We start from the raw sequence: 25214 nt of genomic DNA on the forward strand, positions 1-25214 counted from the left end.
ACACTTAAATTGCAAAAGAGAAAAACAAAATTGAAGGGGATCTTTATAGGTTAAAAAAGATTAAAACAACATGACCAGTTGCATTGTGTAGCACTTATTTTGATCCTGGTTCAAATAAGTTTTAAGAAAAGTAACATATATTAGACAATTAGAAATCTGAACACTAAAATTCAATGATGTTAAGGATCTATTATAAACTTTTAAGTCATAACTGACATTGAAGTTGTTTTTAAAAAGACATTGTTTAGAGATACATGTTAATATATTTATTGAAAATGTCAGAATAATTTTGTACTATTCTGTTTTCTATATTTGAAATATTTGAATGCTCATAATAAGCTGCCTAGTATAATTACTATTAAATGAAAAAGAAAGATAGTGGCTGACTTGATCAGAAACAAAGACTAAGTACCATTTTCGCTGATTTCTCGGACTCAATATTTGATCCTCAAATTGTCCTGTAATCAGTTCCTGCCGCAGTGATGAGACCTAGAAAATAGTCATAAGCACTAAATCACAAGCACCTGATTAATCAGACATAACACAATATTATAAGTGAAAATGAGGATCAGAACAGCCAAGAGACCCAGGATACACTTGTACTTTATTTGCTTTCATTTATTCATGGACAGAAGAGCAAAATTACTGGCAGAATTTTTTTTTTTCCTCAGTGTACTATGCTGCCTCTCATTTGCTATAGGAGAGATATTTAAGGAAAGAATTAGATTTGCTAAATATAGAGTTCAGTTTTCCAAATTCCTGGAAAAAAACAAAAGGCAGAGGAAGGGTCCTGTGACCCCTTTCTTTAGTGTTTTCTTTCAACTCAAGTGATCTCTTATTATACTGTTGGACAAGCTGAGGAATACAGCCACTCAAAAACTAAAAATAAACTAAAAGTTTTTTAATTAGCATAGAGTCCAAATTAAGATACTGAATGATTTTATGAAATAGTCATATCAACATTGATATATACCCCACCTTTGCCATAGTAATAAATCTGGTAAGCAGACCAGGACACCTGTGATAGCACCCAAAACAGCATATTTCTATAAATAAAGTCAATATTATACTGAGCAATTTCTGCTGTTTGTCTCTTGTGGTTTAGAGTCAAGGCAGACCATTTTAGTTATATTGTCATGTGTTTGGATGCACAAGGCATAGCTTGCTTTTTATTGCATCTCTGCCTCAGCACAATTTTCTAACATGTAATAGGTACTTAATAAATATTTGTTGAATAAATGAATAGATAAATAAATTAATGTAGACTTTATCTTATATATTTTAAATTAGCATTTTTAAGAGAGATTTAGGATTCTAATAGTGAGCCATTAACTAAATGGGATAGTTTAATCAGTTTTCTATTAATGATCATTAGCTTCAGTATCAAGAAGTACATTTTCTGATAAGATCGCCATACTCTATGGCTGTAGCCTGTAAGGAGTGTATTGTATCACATAGCATAGAGGTAAGAGTGTTTAAATCCAAGCTCAAGATAATCTTTACCACACTGACCTATTTGCTCTTCCCCAAAGGTGACAACTTTCTTGTTTTTTTTTTTTTCCCTGTCTTTATCCATTCTATTTCTTCTGCCTTAAATTCTCTTTGCTTCTACTTTGCTTGACTAAACCTTACTTTTACTTGAAGACTCAGCTCAGGCCATGCCTCCTTCATGAAGCTTCCTCTAAGCATCCCTGGTCTGGATGAGATAATGTCTCTTCCCATATACTCAAAGACACTCCATGCATTCACCATAGAGCTTACAGTGCTGCAAAATAATCACCTTTTTATTTGTCTCTCCCTGAGCTCTCGTTGCTGCTCCTTCTCCATCTCATCCCAGTACACACACACACACACACACACACACACACACACACACACACACACATTCAATAACAAAATATGTAAAAGTAAGGACTACATCTACATTCTTGTATTCTCTCTTGTATTCTCAGTGACTAGAATAGTGGCTGATATACAACCGATGCTCAATTAATCTTCACAGTTGTTGATAAGGTTTAAAATTAAATAATTGTATGATGTTGTCATGTGACTTTTATTTCCTACTTAAGTGGAAAATTTTTCTTTGTCATAAGATAAAACAAACATGTACTTCAAAATGATATGACTCCTATTGATAATGAAAGGAGAGTCACCTTCACAACGTTTGACATCATAATTACCTGGCATGATTTAAGGATCATCAAAGGTCATAGCCTTCCTATTTGGAAATAATATTCTGGCTGGGACACAATAACCATAATTATTTATTCCTATAGCTTAGGTAATAAATACTGCTGTTAAAAATAAAAAGTTAACTTATAGAGAAAAACTTGTTTGATAGTATATACCAGGAAGCATGTCATTTAAATAATGAACATAGGTCAGATAAGTTTGGAGAGAGGAACTGAATTCTAAATACATAAAGAATGGTTCCTTGGTAACCCAAGAGTATCATCAAGACACCACTCTAATGAGGAGAGCTCCTGGAATGTGGTAGGTACTGAAAGTAAACTCTCCAATTTCCCCTAGTGTCAGTTCTGAATGGAACCCACTTAACAATGCTATTGACTAGAGATACACAATCAGCCACTATAGAACTTCTTGAAGTTCAATCACATACCACTTTCCTGACTTTATCATATCTATGTATCATTTGTACTATTATTTAATGTTTATATTTAAATTAATCCGTTTAAAAAATATAAATGCCTATGATAGTCTCAGACTCAAAATCAAATCTGTGAAATCGTGAGTTAAATGTGCTAATTTTTTAAAATACATACTAAGATAACAACATAATTACTGAAATAATTGAATTCATCTAGGCATTTTAAATTGGGAAACAAAGAATTATCCTCTGAAATTAGATTGATCAGGGTTTAATTACTGAATCTATAATTTATTTGCAGTATTTTTGGACAGTTTATTTAAACTATCTCAGCTTTCATTTATTTATCTGTAAAACAGGGGCAAATAATAATTCCTACATTTTAGAGTTCTGAGAATTAAATATAAGGATGACTAAAGAATTTAGCACACTGTCGAGAATATACTAAGAAAAGCTTAACACTTATTTATAAATTTATCATCAATAATGGAGTCTTAAGTGTTACATAGCATTATTCTCAAAGAAATCCAAATATATTACTTTCATTGACACTGCCTGATTAACACTTGAGACCTTGAGATAGACGATAGCGTCATCTCCATTTTATTTAAGTCACATTTTACTGAGATAGAAATTAGCTAACCTATGAATTCTCAATGTTTTATAATTATAATGCTTCTCTTTTTAAGTTTTTTTTTTTATGTGTCATTAAGGTTGATCTGAATCACTGTATACCCAAAGATTTAAAGATTTTTAAAATATTACGAATGGGTTAAATAAACTATACAAAGTAACAATATAAATCATTAGAAAGGTTTGCATTTAGAAAAATTATAAAATTAAACAAAACCTGACTTTCATAGTGGTTCCTGAATAGATAGATACATAAAAACAGAGACATATACATTTATTCATATATATATGGAATTTACGAGAGTTCTGTATAGGGTCCTACAAGCACAGAGGGAGATGATAGTTTACTTAAGCAAGATGGACAACACTTTTTAGCACTAACATGCAGAACAACTTCCAAGAGGCTGGAGTAGGGGAAGGAAATGAACCAGTTTACTCCAGCAATTCTTTTTTTTTTTTAAATTTTAAAACAGTTTTGTTATTTGTATGAGTTTGCATCTGATACAAACATATTCAAGAGTATGATCTTTAGTTCAAGATGGACAAATAGGAGGTACTATAAAAAAGCTTGAAACTCTTTTATCATAATATTTTAATAATGTCAATGCCCCCAAATTTTAAATTTCCATGGTTTGTTGAGTCTGGTTTATTAAGCCCAGTCTCAACAAGTAACGTTTGAACATCTGTAGTCGTGTTGCTCACACATCACAACTTCATTTAGCATTTCAGTTTTGCAACACGTGGTTCATGATTTTTTTCACTTCTGTATAAAATGAACTAGCCAGTCATTTGAACTGTTTATCCCTCAGGTGCTTTCGTCACTCGATAAATATTATTGAAGATGAGAAAGATTGTTTCCAAACATCTATCTGTGGAATATAGCATACATTGGTTATTTAGATAAATGTGAAATGTTTATATTCTCTTTGAGTTTCTCTTAGAGTGAAAAGGAAAATGTGTTCATCCATCTTTCCATATTTAACTCTTATTATTTCTCACCTGTCTCAAGCCTTTTGTAATAATCTTTCCTGTTTTGTCTTTAGGTTTTTTCTTTTTCCTCTTCCCTCATGTTGTACTTTTCTGGATGTCTTGTGTTTGCGTATTTTCTAAACCAAATTCTTCATTACTACAGAAGGTAAATCCTTTTTAAATTACTAGAGTTTTGCAAGAAATTTTTAAAATAATTTTTCCATGTAAACATCATGACATTTGTGGGAAATTTTAGTACAAGAATAACAAAACATTAGGTTTCTTCAGTTTAGAAACACAGAGATTAAACAGTCATCTATATTCATTCTATAAATATTGATTGAGTACCTTTTTTTACTTCAAATCCTAATAGGCTTTTGATATATAGAAGTGAACAAAAGAAAAACAATTCCTGTTCTCATGGAGCTTGCCTCCAAGCACCAATTGAAAGGATGAAGATATTTTTAGTCACAGTCAGATTTAGGGCTTGAATTGTATGTAACTGGGGATAGGGATATTTAAGGAAAAAAAGAATACAAAATTAAAAATGCAAAGTTGGATATATAACAAAATACATATTTAGAACTAAAAAGATATTCACAAAATTAAAAAAATTAAAGCTGGCACATACCACAAGCATTATAAAATTCAGGAAAATAACATAATACTTCTATTAATAAACTATCTGACACACCTCTATCATATTTTATTCCATAAAGTTTGGTTGTATACTTTTAATACTATCTTCATACATTAATGTTTTGGGTTTTTTTTTTTTTTTGTAGAGAATATAGAAAAAACTCAGGCTTTTCTCTAAAATGATTGAAGTAAATGTGTTTTGATTATTTAGATACTTTAGAAAAATTTCCTTTAGTTTCATGACTCATTGAAAATATATTGCTAAGGTGCAGTTTATTATAAAAGGGTGAAAAATGCATGGTTCCTTACACACTGACATATTCTGGGATATATCTACAGGTTTGTGTCCTAAAAATTTAGGAATTCTGATTGTTTCTATTTCATGCAAATCAAAAAACGAATGAGGTCTTTATTGTATATTTCTAGTAATACATACTTTATAATTGAGTATATGCTCAATAATAAAAAATAAAAATAATTTATTAAGTAAGCATCAGAGATGGTTGAGTCTTCTTAAATGTTTACGTGTCTAATGATTGAAGGAAGTTTCCACAGACTATATTCTAGTTCTGTTTCTCCTGCACAGCCCGCGTATTTCCAGTGCCAGGTACTTTAGGACTCATTCATCTCACCACATTACTGTGAATACATGTGCTTGTACAACATTGGAAGCTAGCACTAACTTAATTCTTCATGGTAAGGAAAGTGAACCATATATATCTCATTAAGTCCAGACTAAATGTATCTCCAATGGAATTTCTACTTAACTGAGTCCTCCCTTAGTTTGATTCCCCCAAAATGAGGGAAAATGTTCTTGAAGGAAAGTCAGAGTAGAAAGAGGCAGTTGTTTTATGTAATTGTGGTTAAATCTTACTTTTGCAAGTTTCACAAAAGCATATGAGCCTTGCTAGAGCTGCTCCTGGAGCCTTGGAACCTGGAGACTTGGAAGAGGCTTGAGTGAAGGAGAGACTCTGAGGGTTCAGCCACATTAGATTTACTGTAAATCTGTCCCTGTGGTCACAAACAAGTTGAACAAAGCTGTTAATTTCTCTGGAGCTGACAGTTCCAGAGATAAAGCATTAATCTTCCCTATTCAAAGTAAACTCAGTAATATCGACTTTAATACTTAGTATCATTTGGGAAACTATTCAGTTAACTTAGCATTTTCCTAGGTCAAGCTCCCTGAAAGTGATTATGTATGACCTTGGTACTAGATGAATATAGATGAAAAATTATCATCTATCCATACTAGTCTCCACTGAGGGTAACATCCCACTTGGTTCCCATTGTCATATGTTTGCACCCATTGCTGCTGTGTGTGGTGTTCAAATGTGCACTATATCCACTATTTGAATCTTCTCAACTCAGTGGCTCACTTTCTGCCATTTTCAAGATTTTCTCAAAAGTTATAAAAACAATCCAGATGTTTCCCTTCACCACAATGGTGGTGCTGACAATAACGTGCTGCCTGTGGGCCCACCCACCAACTCCATCCCTCAGCACTTACAATTCTACTACTCCATCACTTCAGTGGAAAAGAAATATGTCTAAGAAGCTTGCAGTCTTTCTGGTCTCTGTTGTGAAATGTTTCCTATGTGCTCAGATTCCCTTTAACCTATTAAAGTTTCTAATGCAGTTGACTTCCTTTACCTATAGGGGATATGTTTCAAACCCCCAGTAGATGCCTGAAACCCAGATAATACTAAACCTTATATATACTGTTTTTTCCTATGCATACATACCCATAATAAAGTTTAATTTATAAATTAAGTACAGGATATTAACAATAATATCTAATAATAAAATTGAGCAATTATAATAATATACTATAATATAATAAAAATTATGTGAATGTGGTCTCTCTCAAAATATCTGAAATTTTTTATTTAATATTTTTAGACCACGGTTTACCTTGGGTAACTGAAACCTTGGAAAGTGAAACTGCAGATAAGGGAGGACTATTGTATCTTTGCCCCTCTAGCTCTTGTCTTGGAAGTTTGGATATCTCAGCTTAATTTTACTGTTCAGATCAACCTTCTTTCACAGATGAGTCAAATTTTTATTTACTAAGTCTTAGGAAGCATACCACATTCTTTCCAATTCTGTCTTTGTCTACTAATCATGATTTAAGAAATTAAAAATCATTTATACTGGGAAACACCTACTTTTGCAATTGAAAGTCTTGATTTCAAGAAATTTTTCTCTGCCATTAATTAAAAAATATATCTGCTGGGGAATTCAATGGATTTTTTTTTTCCTGGACATTAACTACTTTCTTTATCAGACAATGGATAACATTGGGGCAATTAGTGGGATGTTGGTACCATAAAACAGTATGGCCATAAAAATGCTTCTATGGAAAATTTCAAGTTTTGTCTTGTTATAACTAAAAGTGATGAAAATGAGCAATTTTTACCAAATGCTAATATATTGAATAGTGTACAAGAAGATATCTTGAAAACCACTGAGATACATTAAAAATACATAAGATGAAATGCTACTGAAATGCTACTTAACAACATTGAAAAGTCTTGCTTTTATTAAAATGAAAATAGCTTTGTTCTGATTATAAAATTACTTCATATTTGTTTTTCATATATTATATTTTATAATATATAAAATTACCATAACACCACTACTCAAAAATAATGCTAATATTTCACATTCTTATTCAAAACTTGAAAAATTGTTTATTCCAAGAGCTAGTATAAGAGGAAATAAAAATAAACTTACAAGTTCTTCCAATAGTTTACAAATGAAAGTAATGGATCTATTAATGGAAAATGGAAAAAAGTAATAACTATCATGATTTCCTATTACATAGTTTTCAGTTCTATTGAAAATGTAGAAGCTGAGCTGACCATAGTCAACATAAAACGGTTAATCAGAAAACCTCTGAGAAATATGGTGAAAAATATTATTTGAAGAGACCGGAGAAATGAATTATTCAGAGAAAGGGGGGATTATTTTTATAATGTGAACTAGAAGTTACCTCAAACTTCTGGATAGTCTATGTAACATTTCCACTCTATCAGGTAAAAGTAAAATGAAGAGAGAAAATATGGATGCAGTGCAATGAGAAAGGAAAAAACATCCTAGGAAATCTGGCAGCAATCTTGGGCACTTTGAAAAATGTATTTTGGAGGACATTTTCATATTTTGGCATTACACAAATCTCTAGAGAAGTAGCAAATTAGGAAAGGCAGTAAACTGAGCCTTAGCAGCAGAGTTGATGACAAGTCTTAGCTCAAGATCTGACTTTTGAACAGTTGCAAAAGGCAATATTGAAAAAAAATATCTCTCACCCATTCATATAAAAGCCTAGACACTCAAATGTGCCTGCTCTAAAATAGTCTGGGATTATATGTGCAATAACAAATTAAGTCTTGCCGTTACGATGACTAGAAGGTCTCAGCAAAGCAGGACTGCAATAATCTTTTTAGCTTCAAACTAGTTTAGGTAGTCACAGTTTCTTCATAAAATTAAAATCAGTATTGCATACTATGGAACATTTACAGGACAAACAACATACAATACAATTATATGACAAATACATAATGTAGAAAATAAATCTGAGAGAAAGTTGTGCATGGAAAAGTAGGTATGACCTGAAGGTTTTGTGGAAAATATCTTAAAGCAAATGTTATTTAAACAGGACCTGAAAGTTGAACAGAGCTAATACCTAAGAAGGCTTTACAAGACTTTCAAAGCAGAAAAAAAAAAAAATTGTACAAATGATCATATTGTGATGTGAAGCAAGAGATATATAATGATAGTGGGAAATAAATTAGATAGGTAAGATAAGTCAAGTAATTTGCATTCAGTGAAAAAAAAATATTAGTATTGGGTTTAATAGGTCAGAGATTGACTCTTAGACCTGATCCTAACTCTCTGACTTTAGGCAAATCTCTTGCCTGCATCTCATTTTCTTTCTTTGTAAAATAATGTTAGACATGGCATCCATTTCATACTTTCAACTTTATGAGGTAGCGTGGTATTATAACCATTTTACAGATGGCAAAATTGATCATTGAAAAATTTATTCAAGCTTATATTATAATTAGTTGACTAAGTAAAAAATATGATGAAAGGAGAAAATTTTAAGGAAAATGAGTTAGGGCACAGTGTACAGTATATAGTGGTAAAAATTTTATAAGGATGCAAATTGGTTAAGAGCATAATCTAGAAATTAACAAATGAACTGATCAGAATATAGAATTAGGAGGTGAAAGTGGGAACACAGGAAAATTAGCTTGAGACACATCAATGAGTCTTATCGAAAAATGGAACTTGAGCCACAGATAGGGAGTCATTACCAGAATAATTACTGTGAGATGTAGCCTAGCCTTTTTACTATGGAAGACAAAATAGAAACAACTTTACAGGGTTGAAGAGAGCCTTGAATAACACCCAAATGTACAGAATGCATTAATAAAAAGGAGAAAAAAAGAGACCAGATATTAAGTAGAAACAAAAGAAAAAAATACTGTTTCAAAAGCCCAAGTAGAAAAACAAAATCTTCATAGTGATTTACATGGACTTAGTGTTCATGGTTTCAAGTTCAAGGAAATGGAATTGAAGGGGAAAAATAACAGGGATTGGAAATTACAAGGATAATGATCTCCTTTAAATATACAATATCATTATAGTCATGTAAAAAGAAGTTAGACATGAAGGAATATGTGGCCAGTGGATAGCAAGGATGAATTGTAAGACTGGACTTTTTTTATATCCAGTCATCTTTGCAAAAATGAAGTAGGCAGAATCTGAATTTAATGGTAGTGTTTAAAAGTTTTCTTGTGACATATTCTGGAAGAAATAAATGGGTAAAAAAACCTAGGCCAGAGCTTAGTTAATACTGAATATTATGAATTTGCAGGGCAAGATCCACAAGATTTTCTGTTTTGCATCCCCAGTCAATTAAAGAAAAAGTAGAGCAGGAGTAAATAATCCAAGGTTTAGAATCGGTACCCTCTGAATTCAAAAGAGTGAGACAATCTTACAGAATAGTAAATATGGTATGGAAATAGCTGATCAAAGAGGCAAGTTAGCACCCAAATAATATCTATAACTAGTCTTCTTTTAAAATAGAACCAACCAATACATTGGCAGCATACATTATAGTAGTTGATGTCTAATGTTTTATAAGCAACTTGACTGTTTCTTAAAGTTGGCTTTAAGCATGAAAAGAATGTACATTTGGAGTCTAAAGGGGAACCAATAACAGAAAACTATAGCAATTAAAACCAGGTTTAGCCCTCTGCTAACTCTTTTATTTGTCTCAGTCTGAATTTGAATTTGGCAAGGGAGTTGCTGGGTCTGCTCCACCCTCCTGGTAAGGCAGCCATCTGGCCAGTTGCACCTGTTTCCAACAGCCCTACTATTCCCATGAGCCCTATGTTGGTTTAAATGAAGTGGGAGCTAATGGGACTTGAATTACTCATGGAATGGCATGGATATGTGTGAAAAGGAGGGCTAAGCAAAGCCAATTAGCTGCCCTGGAATGGATACTAAACCAAGTAATTAGAAAGAATGGCAGAACAAGGTTAAATAAAACAGCGACTAAAATGATGAATGTACTTAGAGAAAAGAAGGAGACAAGTTCATGGTCTGGGGGTAGAAAACAAAACTCCATCTGCCTATTCAAGTGGCTCCAGCTTCTCATTCATATTAAAGATAATTCTAAACTATGCTCTAGCAGCATTGCTGCAAACAAATTGCTTCAGAGAATAAGCTTCCTCTCTCCTAACTTCCACTTAATGACTTGTACATAATGAACGTGTGCTGCCGTCAGAGGAGCGGAATCTGACGGAGCCTAGAAGAAATTAACTTTAAAGACAGGGGAAGCCTTCAAAATAGCACGACTTTCCTCCCTGCAAAAACAATGATGATGTTTTAAAGTAAAAATTGCTGAAATAGTCTAGATGTGAACTTTCCTTTATTTTATACATTATTTTAGATTTTATCAATCTCTTAACATTATTTACTATTTTAGTCATACTTACTGCATCACTTTCTGTTTGCATAAGTTCACACTAGCAAAATAGGTGTTTTCGGTTTGTTTCTTTTCTGTATTGAAATATTAAGGATTGTATGATGTGGTTATGCCATATATATGATATCTGCATTACTATGACAGTTTGTGGAATTTCACTACCTTATAATAGCTCTGACTGTAAAATATTTAACATTAGATGCCCAGAGTGTTAAGACAGAAACCTTTCAGAACCGCTTGCCCCAGAAGTTAATTAGTATACAAATAGTATATTGCAATTCTCTGCATAAGTGCATATGTATGTATATTCAATGATCTGACTCATTGACAATTTTTCCTTAGGACTAACAAGTCATCAAAAAATACCTATGTATCTTAAATTTAGATTATTTTTGTTAATCGGCACATGTCTGAGCTAAACATTTAAGAAAAAATGGGAAGCAACTATTTTCTATGACCCCAAAGTTATATAACAAATCCACATGAGCCCCTACATTTACTGTTTGTTTCTTCATGCAAGGCAAGAAAGAGAGGGAATAGATTCTTTTAGAAGAGCCTAGTTGTGGCAAAATACAAACACATGTGGGCACTGATCAAAATTAATCATTTTGGTACAAGTAAAAAGTCTTAGAATTTGAAAAAAAACAAGTTTCTCTGTCTCTCTCTCTCTCTCTCCTGTGTGTGTGTGTGTGTGTGTGTGTGTGTGTGTGTGTGTGTGTGTGTGTGTGTGTGTGTGTGTGTTTATTGCCAGATACTGCAGATACTGGGTTATGAAGTTGTTGATTTTATGTTCATTTTCAAATTCTACCTCTGTATTTGGTCTCTGACTCTAAAGATTTCTATTTGGAGAACATGGTGGCTGATGATAAAACTCTGGGAGAATAACAAAAAGACAGTAGTTTTCTTATGGGTAGTTTGAGATATACAGGTTTTGTTTTATTTTGTTATTCATATTAACTCATGAGATGCATTAATCTATCAGGAAGAAAAAGACAACTATTAAAGTTTATGTAAACCACACACACACACACACACACACAAACAAATTATTTTGACTTCAGAAATCTTCCAGTTAGAGATTATGTTCCCTTTATCTTACCTGGCCCATCATAAACACACACACGATTTCATAGATCAATATTGCTTTCCCTCTCTCGAATTAGCCATATGTATTCCTTTTATCAATGACATAAAATGAAGGCTTTGATTAAGAAATAATTGCAGCCATTTAAGAAAAAAATCATTTATTTATTTCAAAGTCTCAAAATAACCTTACTCTATCTGAGATTCTCTGCAGAGTAAATAAAGTGAGACTAACTGGGCTAAACGCCAAGAGAAAGCAGTCATGAAACAAGGACAAAAGAGGTGCCAAACCTACGCTATCAAAAAAAAGTGAAGAGAGAAATCGAAATGGAAACATGAATACTGAATTCTAATTTCACTTTTCTCAAGGTTCAAAGATTTCACTGTCATTAGGAAGAATTTAAGATAAGCCACATAGAAAAATACTTATTTAGAAGTCAAGAGGCTTAAATTCAGGTCTAAAAGCACTTACTATCTATAGATTAATCAGGATACTTAAATTCAGAACTATGTAAATTATCTTTGTAAATTCATCTTATTTTCTACAACTTACCTCTTCTCTGTATTTGTAGATTTGAAACTCTCTTCCTTTAGCTATTATAAGAAATTAATTCTGTGACATTAATGAAAGAATCTGTAGAATTTGAAGTTTACAAAAAGATGTTATGATTTTAATCAGCTTGTATTTCAAAAACTTCTTCCAGATACAAATGGGGCCTCAGAATAGAAGTAAAATGGAACTTCAAAATGAAGACAAAGAATTTGTTTATTTTCAAATGAATTAGGAAATTGTTTTAGAGAGACAGCTATATATCCATCAGCAGAACACATTATTCCAAGCATGGGATTGACTGGAAGATACTGTACTAGATTTGAAAATTCACTGCAATAATGCAATCCTACTTTTGCCTGTGGAGAAGGTGGGTTAGGTGGATTAAAAAAAAGTGAACATATTTAATAGTGTTGCTTAGAAAATTTCATGACTTTCGTGTCTCCTGATAACTGAGCCTCTCTTCCCTTCTCATTTCCCAAGCAAACAGAGACTACAAACATCTCTTCTTCTATCATTCCACCTCCCAAAATTATAATAATGATGTAGATGACGACATTAATACCACAAAGAGAATCATGACACCAGCAGACATGGATGGAGCACACAGGTTAATAGGGAGCTGCAACATCACAGACCCAAGAACAACATTTTACAAAGCATACCTGAGGGTAAAAAAACCCATGCTTTGAAAAACTATAGTTACACAAAAACTTAATAACAAGGCCTAGAAATTTAATAAACTGACATTCCAACATAAATGATGTGAGACAAAGCAATGCTCTGACAAGAACTATTCCATTAGGTATGCTGGCTAAGGGTTGTTATCAGTTGTTTAGCGCAGGAGAACTGAAGTCTAAAATCTAAATCATCTGTAAGAATTCTTTACTTTGTTTCACAGGAGTATTTTCTTAATCTCCTTCAACAAAATTTTGTCGTCTCCACAAGGTCTTAATTTAAAGACCTCCTCTTTCTGTTATAAACATGCTTGATTTAGTGAAACCAACATAGCTATTATAATTGTTTTTAGTTTCCAATGTAGAAAAAACAAGTAAACAATACCCTTTTTAAAATTTTCTTTCAAAGCTTGTATTTATTAGGTATGGGAATTCTAAAACTACTAGAAGACTCTTCTAAACTGAAGATAAAAAATATCACAGTCGAGATTGTGGCAATGGAGCATATTTTAGAAGCCAAAGCTATTAGATGGTATCTATGCCCATCTTTGGCATATCCAGACATATTTGGCAGCCACAAAGATGTCAAGTCCAGAGATTCCATGTTTTCATCCCAATTTGCCACTAGACAATTCCTTAAATGCTCTCTAGCCAGAGATTTCTCTGATGCCACTGGAGGAAAAGTAGGAATACCAATAAACCTATCATTGATAATACCATCAACTCATATTGCTTCTAACCATTGGGAGAATTTATTCATTAAATCCCAATTCTCCTTTTGGACTAGATCTTTTTCATAACCAATCAACTGATAAATGAAGCCTCACATTGTTTAGAAAATCATGCTTGTCATGGAGCCTACATTTATCAAACCATCTCCCTAGAGAGTCTCATTCATCAGACCTTGTCAAGTTGCATTACTCAGCCTCATTAATGCCCCCTCACAGGCTGCAGCACTACAATCCCCACCCCCACCCTGGAGCTGCTTGATAGACTGTTCCTTCTGCACAGATTCCTAAGGGCCCTTTATTGAGGCCTCTGGTGAAGGAAACAGCACCTTAATGAAAGATTTACACCAGAGCATAATTAACTGCTACTGCGGGCACATCATGAGGAAGCAAGGTTCTTTGGAACAGAATAATGTCAAGAAAAATAGAAGGTAGCAGGAAAAAAGGAAGACTAAATATGAGATTAATTGACTCCATAAAAAAAGCATTAGACATGAGTCTACAGGAGCTGAGTAGGGCTACTGAAGACAGGGCAATGTGAACATCACTCATTTATAGGGTAGCCAAGAGTCAGAGCCAACTCGACAGCATCTATCATACACACAACCCATTACTGTTGCTATTAGTAATTTCATTGACTTTGTCACCTATGAGGATGACAACTAACTTTTTTTTAAACTGAAAACACAGGTGAAAGGAGAAACTATTTAAGTAACATTAGAGGATGGGTATATTTCAAAAGCTGTTTTAATAGAAATGTTTTCTCTTGTCTTGGCTTAAAGAAGAGCAGTCCTTGATCTCTCATTTGGTGTAGTTAGATTAAGGAAAACAGCCTCAGTAGAACAGAAAACAAAGTCAGAAGGAAGGTCAGAGATTGTCAAGAAAACCATTTAGCACAAAAGGTAAATATTTATTTGAACTGTGACAAACATTGTTAAGTAGAAGATCAAGATGTGGTAGATTTAACTCTTTGTCATTGCAAATACCCTAAACACAGAACTTGAATGAAGGATCACTTAAAACATGACAATGCATCCTGGAATTAAAGGTGACAGAAATGAAAAGCAGAGATTGATGACAACTGTGCTCTTTCACAAAGCTCTCTCCTGTTCTTTTCTTATTTTCCTAATGTTAGCTTCTTTGAAAGAATTAAAATAAATGAAAAGATTACTTATTTATACCTGCTTTAAAATGCTACACAAATACACAGGCACACACATGCACTCCATATACAGCATTATTTTAGAATTAGATGCAGCTGCTGCTGCTCTGGCCTAATTGCTTTTGCAGAGCGACAAAAGAAGTAAATGACTTTGTTTTATTTAAGGTGCAAATCAGATTCCCCTCAGCTTTGGTGACATCTGTGGCTATAGGGCTCCCTTTAGAATGACAGTATCCAATTACTAACAAACATTGCTGTTATCCCCAAGGAAAACAGAATTCAGAGGATCTGTGAGGCAGCACATCGCCAAATAATCTGATGGTCTGGTCACCTTCTTACATTGCAATACTGTACTTATTTAGTGCTAATAGTGGTAGGATGTATTCCTGCCAAGGTAGATTTCACAATGCAAAAGGGCAAGTTTAAAACATCAAGTGCTGAGGCTAGAAAAAAGCAGTGTTAAGGTCTCTCGACAAATCTACAGTTATCTGGAAAGCCTTATTGTCTAGATTTTGCATTATTTAAGGGAGAATATTATTCTTTATCCCAAATTTCAGGCTCTCATTTTTTTTTTTTTTGCTTCTAAAAACACATTCCACTAAATGTGTATGCCCACTTTCAATCCTTATTCAAAATTCCAAAAATAACGATAAGGCTAAAATTAAACGTGCTTCCAGGGAATGATGAAATAATATCCTGTGCTGAGGCAAAATGAGTGTTGACTTAGAATTCCTCTCCTGGCTATGGATTCAATTAGAGAGAGAGAATAATACTTTCAAAGACTGAGAGTTTACTACTTTCAAAATGTTCTATAGTAAGAAGAAAATTGACACAAAATCAAGGAGTAGGATGTGAGAAGCAACAAGCAAAGAAATTGATGATATTTGTAAATTTAAATAATCATCGACTGGTACTACTGCAGCTACTTCTACTACAAATACTAATTATAACCAATTGAGAATAGGCACTGGTTAGTAACAAGCTAATAGTAAAATACTGAAAATAAATAACAGGGAAAATGGGAAAATGAAACACTATACAGCACTTCAAGTGAATTGTATCAACTGGGATACATCTTACAATGTTGAATGAGAAAATGGTGAAGTAATGTTAAAAAACACTGAGTGAAGAAAGCAAGATGCAGGAGAATATGCATGGTATTAGATCATGGAATTACATTTTTAAAACATACAAAACTATATAAACTATGATTTTAGATGTATACAAACATGATACAATTTTTTTTAAAGGTGGGTGGGAAGGAAATACACCAATTTCAGGGAATCGTATTTGTTTGGGAAGGGTGGGAAGGACATAAAAACGGAGGGGCACAAAGAAATCTTTAGTTGTATGAGTAGTATTTTGTTTCTTAAAAAATAAAAACTTCTAAAGCAAATATGGCAAAATATTTACAATTTTAAATATGGTTTTCTGTTATACTCTGTAACATCTTGTGTATTTGAAAGATTTATTTCTTTAAAAGAAAGAAAAATATATTGAACAACAATAAATAAGATGAATTGGAAGAGCTCCGTGAAGCAAAATCAGAAAACTGTTGCAATACTATTGCAAAACTGTTGCAATACTATATCATGCAAGGGATGATCTATGATAGTGTCTCCAAAAAGGGAAAACAAATGAGACCTTTCAAATGTAAAAATCAATATGACTTGATGATCAATATTGTATGAGTGGCAAAGGAGAATGTCGAAATCAAGAATGACTCGGAGTTTGTTGTCTTGGGAAATTAAATGAAAGTTGATGCTTTCAATTTACTGAGACAGAAAGTTGTAAGGCCTGATAGAGTTGTCTAAAGGGTATCTAGAAATATTATTCTAGATTGTAGAGAAAGTTTGGATGGATGGATGGATGGATGGATGGATGGATGGATGGATGGGTGGATATATATAAATACCTCTATATCTATTTATCTATTTTTCCTTTATTCAAGATTTCTGTCCTTCTTTATTTTCTAATGACCCAAATTGCTCATCCTGTTGCCTTCTAAATTCGATTTTCTTTTCTTTTATATTATTTAAAATTATTTAATAGTGTATTTTTTCTTTTGAATTTAATTTTTCTGCTTCTACAGTCTGCTTGCATTTTTCCTGAAGCTTTCAAAAAGTAAAGAAGGAGCTACAAAAGGAGCTATCAATGATTATAAAGAGCATAAACATGGATTGTATAATACAATCATAAAAGAAACCTCATAACCACAAATAAGTGTTTTTTTTCACAATTTGACTCAATCAAGTTTCCTTAAAGTTAGAATTCAACTTGAAGTTATTATTTTCTCCTCTCTACTATCTTTAATTATAGAAAACTTCCACCAGTTTGTAATTTAGAGAAATTTGTTCTAACAAGAAAAATTTATTTACCATATAGATATTCTCCAGATTGTAGTTTGTCGAGATAAATTGATATAAATGGTTGGAGAGTAGAGTTCCTTGGAAATAGTTAACAAAAATTTATTACAAACAACGTTGAAATGTTCACATTCTCTAAAGTTATAGAGATCTTTAAAAATCAAACTCTACTTTCCTGTGCATAGTATTTTATTAATCTCCCTTCATCTCTTTAGAATGACATTTCCTACTCATTCTTTGCTAAGTCTTTCAGTCCTTCAAGTGCTTGTGAGTACTTTAGCTCCTCTCTGATGCAATGTGAAATGTTTAAAAGATGCTGGTTAACCAACTATGACATTTCCTAAATAACTATAAATATACTTGACATTTATATTAATATAATTATTTCAAGTAAAAAAAAAGTCAAGAAAATCAAATATATTTTTTTTAAATAGGAATTGATGAAGAGACAGTAAGAAAGGACTGAAAAAGAAGAAAACATTAGGATAAAAAGTCATTCTACCTAGAAACAGGCAAAGCTGCTAAATACAAGCATGAGAATTGTTTTTCATTGTACTCTTTCATTTATTCAATGCATTATTTGAATACTTACTATAAGTAAGGACCTATGTCAGACCCAATAGTTTGAAGGGGAGTGGGGAAACCTTGTACCAGCAGTGTTGCAATAGATGGTAGAAAAAGTTGAGTGGACTCATATTCTCTGCTCCCTTAATATTTTTCCCCAGTGTTCTGCTTGAATATTGTCTGGGAACTGTACTTCAAGAAGAAAATGTAGTCCTCCCTGTTTTCCTCTGAGATGATACAAGCTTCATATGCTGATTTATATTACAGTAATTACTAATTACATTTGTGAAAAGTAATCTCATTGTTCTCTATTGAATACCTTATTATTATTAGAAATTCTTCATCATCAGTCAGCTTGAAGCAATTGCCCCAAGTATGATTGCTAACTTCATCATCCCCTCGGTCTTGGTGTTACGAGGACCTCCGGTGTTTTAGGCCACATTCTGTTGGCTTCCAGTGTATGTCCCAATAGTACCTCTGCATCAGCCTCTTTTGCTCCTTTGCCTTGGGCTGCCAGAAAGTGTCAGGGTGAAAGATGGACAATGGTAGCAGAGACCTTGAGCATTTTAGTCAAAGACATGTTCCAGTGCCATGATGTTGTATGTCTCTTTAGGACCTAGAAGCAGTATTAAGGGTTTAGGCCTCACCTACTTCTAACATTAGCCTCCAAGTCTCACTAAATTACCACCACTACCACAATCCACCACCAAGAGGAATCTCACATAGATTCCTCTTTTACAAATATGCTAGATTGGTCTCAGAATACTAATCACAATTTCTGATTATTTCTGTTGTTATTTGATTTTGGTTTTTCTTTTTATAAACTGAAAGATCTATGAGTCTGGGAAGTATGTCTGTTTAATCACCACTATATCACCAGGGCTTTCCAATAGCTGGAAGAAAGTATGTTTTCATTTAGGATCTGTTGAATAAACTCTGATGATTGAAATATCACAGCCTATTAATTAGACTGAAAACTTGACAAAGAGATAACATCATATTTATTTTTTAGTCTCTTATTCTCTAGCCTTATATTTTGTGTAAAATAGGCACTCAATATATTTAAAATTGAAATAAAGAGAAAGCAGCCATGGTTAGAGTACCTCCTTAAGAAGGGTCTCCTCTCTGTGACAGAGTCATGCTCACCAGCAGCCCTCTCTGTGACAGAGTCATGCTCACCAGCAGCCCTGGGATCACATTTTTATATCTCAATGTTTAAAGGGAAAAAGAATTTTTTTCCTTTAGGATATATATAAAGTGTGAGGTGAGGTTCTAATTCATACCACTTTTGTCATATGACTTTCCCTGAGCCAATTTCTGTGGTCAGGTGGATGAAATACTGTGATTGGTCATTAAATGCTCATCAATAGCAAGTACAGGGGTACTATGATTGGCAGTCCAAAGAGAATCACATGGAGTGAGGAATAGGTGATTCCCAAGGAAAGAGAGTCATTTTTGCCCAAAGAAAAAGAAAAGAGAGGCAAAACATGTACCACATATACCATCACCACAACTATCATCAACAACAAGCAATATTTACTGCACTGTGTATGGATATACGTACGGTAAATGGAGATGTTGACAATATGGTGGGAAGAAGATGGAATATTTCCATTAGTTATTTATAATCTGAAATGCTATACTTCATTAGCAAATAAATAACTGTCTTTAATTTACTAGAGAAAAATTTTTTAAACAAAATTAATTTCAGTCAAACTTCACAGTTAGTAGTTAAAATAAAGACTGAAAATAATGGCTGTCAGGGCATAAGGTTGAAAGTTTTCTATTATGATTGTTGATAAGAAACTTGTCTCTGCTTTAATTTCAAAAGATTATTTCACTTTGAAGTCTCAAGAAATACTGAGTTTCTCTAAAAACATCCTCTTTAAATGAAACTATCGTCGATTCTTTAAAAGTACCTTTTTTTCTTTTCTAAATGGAATTCTTACATTATGAATGACAATGAATCTAGGTTTAAGTGATTTGTTTTGTTTTGTTTTGTTACAACTACCCAGGGAATCACATAAAATAAAAACCTAAAGGTTAGTGTTTCACAAAAACTAAATGAAAGACCAAGCATCAAAGTCTGGAATTATGTTGGAAATGATTTTTGAATGCATTCTATGTTTGCTTAATTAAGGTTCTCTTCTCATCTTCTGTCCATTTGCTTCACCTGTTTTTGAAGACAATTTATCTGTTTTTAATGTTCAAAAATCAATATTTGCTAATATTTCCAAATACTCGTCCATTCTCTGTTGCACATGAAAGCTTTCACTGAAGAGTGATATAGATGTCTGTCTCTGTTTTAATTTATTCAACTCCCTTCTCAGAACTTTATGTATTTTTAGGTTTTGTCTCTTTTCATCCAATTTATCTATTGTTCCTTTGGATGGCTGTTATATCTTGTCACTTTTTCAATGATTTATTTTAGAACTGCTATGTTATCTAATATTTATCTCAAATTTCCTATAACTCTAGTCCCTCTGAACATTCCATTATGCCATTATGACTCAGTTTCCAAAAAGATGTGTTCTCAGATGACCAGAATTTACTTTCATTTTCTGTTGATTATTGATGACCTCTTTTAAAGAAAATTCAGTGTCTGTCTCCCTATTGTCATTTCCTTTAAGATACTACCTGGCATCATATTCACATCCTATTACCTCTAGCTCAATGTTTACATTTCTATGCACTAATTAATTTCTTCCTTGCCCCAGAGTTATCATTATTCGAAGGATATCGTCATGTGGTTGACTTACGGTGTTAAATTCTGAAATAAAATGGAACATATTTGTAGGTCTTTATCTTAAGCCTTTGCTATTTTTACTGGCTTTCTCAAACAAAGAAACATATAGAGTGAAGCTGGACAATAGCTCCAGTTATATTAATCGTTAATTACTTGTATGATTTGGAGCAAATTCTCTGTGTCTCTATCTTTCTTTTTTATTATAAAATGAGAGTAAAAGATAACTCAAGTAATCTATACATCACTGATGACAAAGCTTATTTTATCACAACATTCGTCCCCTCCCAATACACATGTGTACATACTACTGAAGAGGAAATTATCCAATATGAAGGTCCCATAAATGCATCATTACTACTGCAGCTACAGAAAATATTCTGAAATAAATTCCAGTTAAAATATTGTATGAGACTGAGGAAGAATGAAGTCTACCTTATTTCTTACAGCTACGTGGTTTCATTGATAAGTATTAAGAATCTTAATTTTTCATGGGCTGGGATTTGATCAATTCTGTTCACTGCTGTATTTCCAGGATATAGAAGACTGCCTGGAATGTTTTACATAAACAATAACTATTCTGAACAAAATGTTCCTTTCTTAATCCACACCGTTGCTGATAGCTCAGTGATCAGTTGCTGCTTTATGCACATTCTATTATATAACTAGAGTAGGGATTGGTAACTTGTATAAGTTATGCCAGAAGTTTCACTGCCAGAGAGATTTACCAAATTCCCTGCTTCTCTAGCTAATTTAGCAATTTAAACTCCAGGAGAAGAGTTTCCCTTTTTCCTGATTCCAGTGTTTACCTAATCACTACCCCTTTATGCTCAGAATATGCCCTATTACAGAGGTTTGATCATAGCAACACTTTTAAGAGTAACTGATTCAGGGACTAGAGTCATCTGTTAAGAGGACTATAATTACAAAAGTTAATTAGGAAAAGACAAGTACAATTTTAAGAAGTAACACATATTCAAATTATTATAAAGAGACAGAAGAAAAATAAAGATAATAAAATAGATTGAATAGAATTTCAATTTCTCACTCTATCTCTTTCTGTTGCTTTTAGAACCATTATCTATGACCTAGAAACTTAAAGATTTAACACAAAACTATTGCCTGAAGGCTCCATGAAATAAAGCCCTCTTTCCCCAATTCGAGATTAAAAGGTTTAGGAATACAAATGGTTGGAAGGGTTAACACTGCTGTGATTTAGTTTCAAATCAAAGTCCAAATGTTGACTTCAGCTCTTTCCCTGTTTGGCCCTCATTTATCTTTATCTAGACTAAAATATAAAGAGAAGTTTCCACTGCCATCCTGTACATCAGAATAACTGTCCGAATAACATCCAGACACCTGAATGGAAACCTTGGCTAGGAATTCTTCTAGACTTGAGGAACCAATTAAGCTTGCTTGCTTAAGGTAGAAGCAGAGAAGCAGGAAAATTCTAACCCAAGAGTAATCAGTCGGCTCAGAGAAGTAACTCATCTGTCAGACTTAAGCCAGGAGTTGTGTTCCCAGCATAGAAGTTAAACTGGCAGGCTCTGATCTTTATTTTCTCATTCCTACTCATGCTTGTCACTCATGATGTGAGCTTAAGCAAGTTTCGTAAACTCTGTGTGCCTCAGTTTCCTCATGTGTAAGACAGAGAAAATGTGAGTACTTCCGTCATAAGATTGTTAAGAGGAGTAGATGTGTGAATATATATACAGTTCTTAGTATCATACCTGACAGTAAGCATTTAAGAAATGGTAGCTATTATTGCAAAGATGGATGTATTAGGTGATCTTAGCCTGACATAAAACATTCATAACATGTAAATAACTCCACTTTTATGAGTTTGTGTTCTCTAAGCCCCCTTCTGATAACTTGGCCTTCCTAGAGGATCTATAGAGGTAGAAAATGTTTTAGCTGGCCATAAACATTTATCCTCTTGAGAGTTTTATTTATCTCTTAATATATGTACCAGATATCTAGCTTTATATATTATTAGAATCCTATGAATTAACCTTCTTTTACTATATTAGACAATTGAGGATAACATGGGTAATATAATTTGCTCGAAGTTGTTTAACTGTAAGTGGTAGAGAGTTTGTTCAAACCCAGAATTCTTCCTTTTTTTCCCATACAGCAGGTGATCCTTCTTATGCTGTAGCAAGAGGAAGTCTGGAGTGATGGTAACCAAATTAGGGAACTTCATTTTTACTATTAGTTGGGCCACAAGTCTATTTGAGGGTAGGAATCCAGGTAAATTAGTCTCTTGTATTTTAGTTAGAATAAAGACCCCTCAGCTAAAGTAGATCTAGGTTGCATCTCCTGAGGACTGAAAAATAAATCCATACAAAAAATTCACTTTGAAAAGTCCCTATGAGGCAGCTTCTTTTCTTGTTTGTTTTGCTTGTTTGTCGTACAGTGGTTCACAAACTTCAGTGTGCAGAGTCACCTAGAAAGCAGTGGTAAAACACTCATTGCTGAGCTCATACTCAGAGTTCCTGATTTGGGAAACCTGGGCTGGGACTTGAGGCTTTGCCTTGCTAATCAGCTCTCAGGTGAGGACAATGGGGCTGGCACTGGCACCACACTTTGTCTTAAAATGAACAAAGTCAGCTCATGTGCAAACTCAGTAAAGCCTCGCCGATCTGATACTAATCTTTAACTAAAATTTGTTTGTCCTTTTGTTAAGTATTTTAGGTTTTATGCATTAACCAAAATGTTCTGGCTCAAACCAAATAGACCTTGAGTACTCAAAGCAGAATTGAATTATCCACGTAGCAGCTCTCTGGTCTTAGGAGCGTGGCACGTACAACTTTTATGTCCTTTTGCCTTTCGGATTACATAATTATTAATTCAGTGAATATATAAATGTTTTTCCTTTCATTATCTCTAAGAGGGTATTATATATAAGATGCCATATTATTGTAATATGTCTGATCAAAAATTAAAGAATGTAAAACAGAAACTTCATGAAGGGATTGTTGGGTTTTGTTTGTTATTTTGTTTTAGTATTGGCTGAAGTCTCTTTAAGTGCTTACCTTGAGTTGTTAATTCTGAGGAAAGTACTAAGAGCAGGGGGAACATTTAGGAAAGAGAGTATTTATATCTAAATGGTTGGAGATACTGTAAAGCACTTAGCAAATTTTCCTTAATGTCACTATTTCTATGACGTTTTACTTTGGCTTGTGGCTCAAAACAGCTTCTAGTACAAAGCAGGATTATAACTGGTATGGCTGTGTGGGTCTCCAGTCTCTGGTCAACAGCTAGGTGGGATTGGATTTCTCTTAGATATGCATTTGCTTTGTTGTATATTTCCTTAGTTGAATCTTAGAATATTGTTCATAACCTTGCCCTTTCCCCATCTTATTTTATAACAAAGCCAAACTTGTGTTTTCTTAAATGATTCATCAGACAAATAATATATGCATAAAATTCAAATGAAATTGGGATATATTGTATATTTTAGATCAACTACATGTGTATAGTTAGGAGATGGATAATAGATACATAGATACAAGATACATAGACAAATAGATATAGATAGACAGGCAGACAGGTAGAAGTCTGCTCTGTAAAGTACAGTATCTATAACACTTCTAGGAGTCAGTTGGGGGGTCATGTTCTGGTCCTAAATAAAAAGAACTGGTGATTGCAGTAACTCCTTTGAGGAGGAGGACAATTTACTAATAAGGCAATTGGGCGTAGGTAGAGATGGATAATACAGGGTCATTTACTTCAGAATAGAATATGTTGAAGAGATATGAGGTTATAAACTATCAACATTAAGGTAATTATAGCTAGGAGAGAGAAAGGACCTATAATTTATATTTAGACTATGATATAAAGGAAATGGATATTCCTTCTCAGCACAATACATACACACACACTATCACATATTTGACTTATTGCAACAGAGCCCAAAGGATTTGCTGATATTAACTGTTATAAAGTACTATATGCTTTTATGTACTTCAAAGAATAGTTTCAATGATTAAGACCTACATGAAGAGAAATATAAAAATTTGTTGAAGGAAATAAAACAAAGTTCTCAACAAATAAAAAGACAAATCAAGTTTTTAGGTGAAAATATAATAAAAATATTTATGTTTCCAAAACTAATATGTGGATTTAATTCAATTCCAATCAGAATCTCAAGTGGAGATTTAATTACCATAAATCTATATGCCAAAATAGTTAGATTTTATAGATCTCTCTCCCTCTCTCAGACATACACACACACACACACACACACAGAATAGTAAGCGAGAACATAACTATAGAAAATCCTATAGAACACTGATATTCAATTATTCTTTTATCAGCATAACATAGATAAGTAAATCCATAGAAGAAAAAAGGAATCTAGAAATCAACTGAAGTATATAATAAAAGATTTTATATTTGACAAAGGTAGTATTTAATTTCACGGGGAAAAGATGGATTATTAATGATTAACTGTGGCATAATCAGCTATCCAGTTGCTGCTACACCATGTACAAA

The sequence above is a fragment of the Pteropus vampyrus genome, unplaced genomic scaffold, assembly GCF_000151845.1.
Source record: "Pteropus vampyrus isolate Shadow unplaced genomic scaffold, Pvam_2.0 Scaffold1, whole genome shotgun sequence".
Taxonomy (NCBI): domain Eukaryota; kingdom Metazoa; phylum Chordata; class Mammalia; order Chiroptera; family Pteropodidae; genus Pteropus; species Pteropus vampyrus.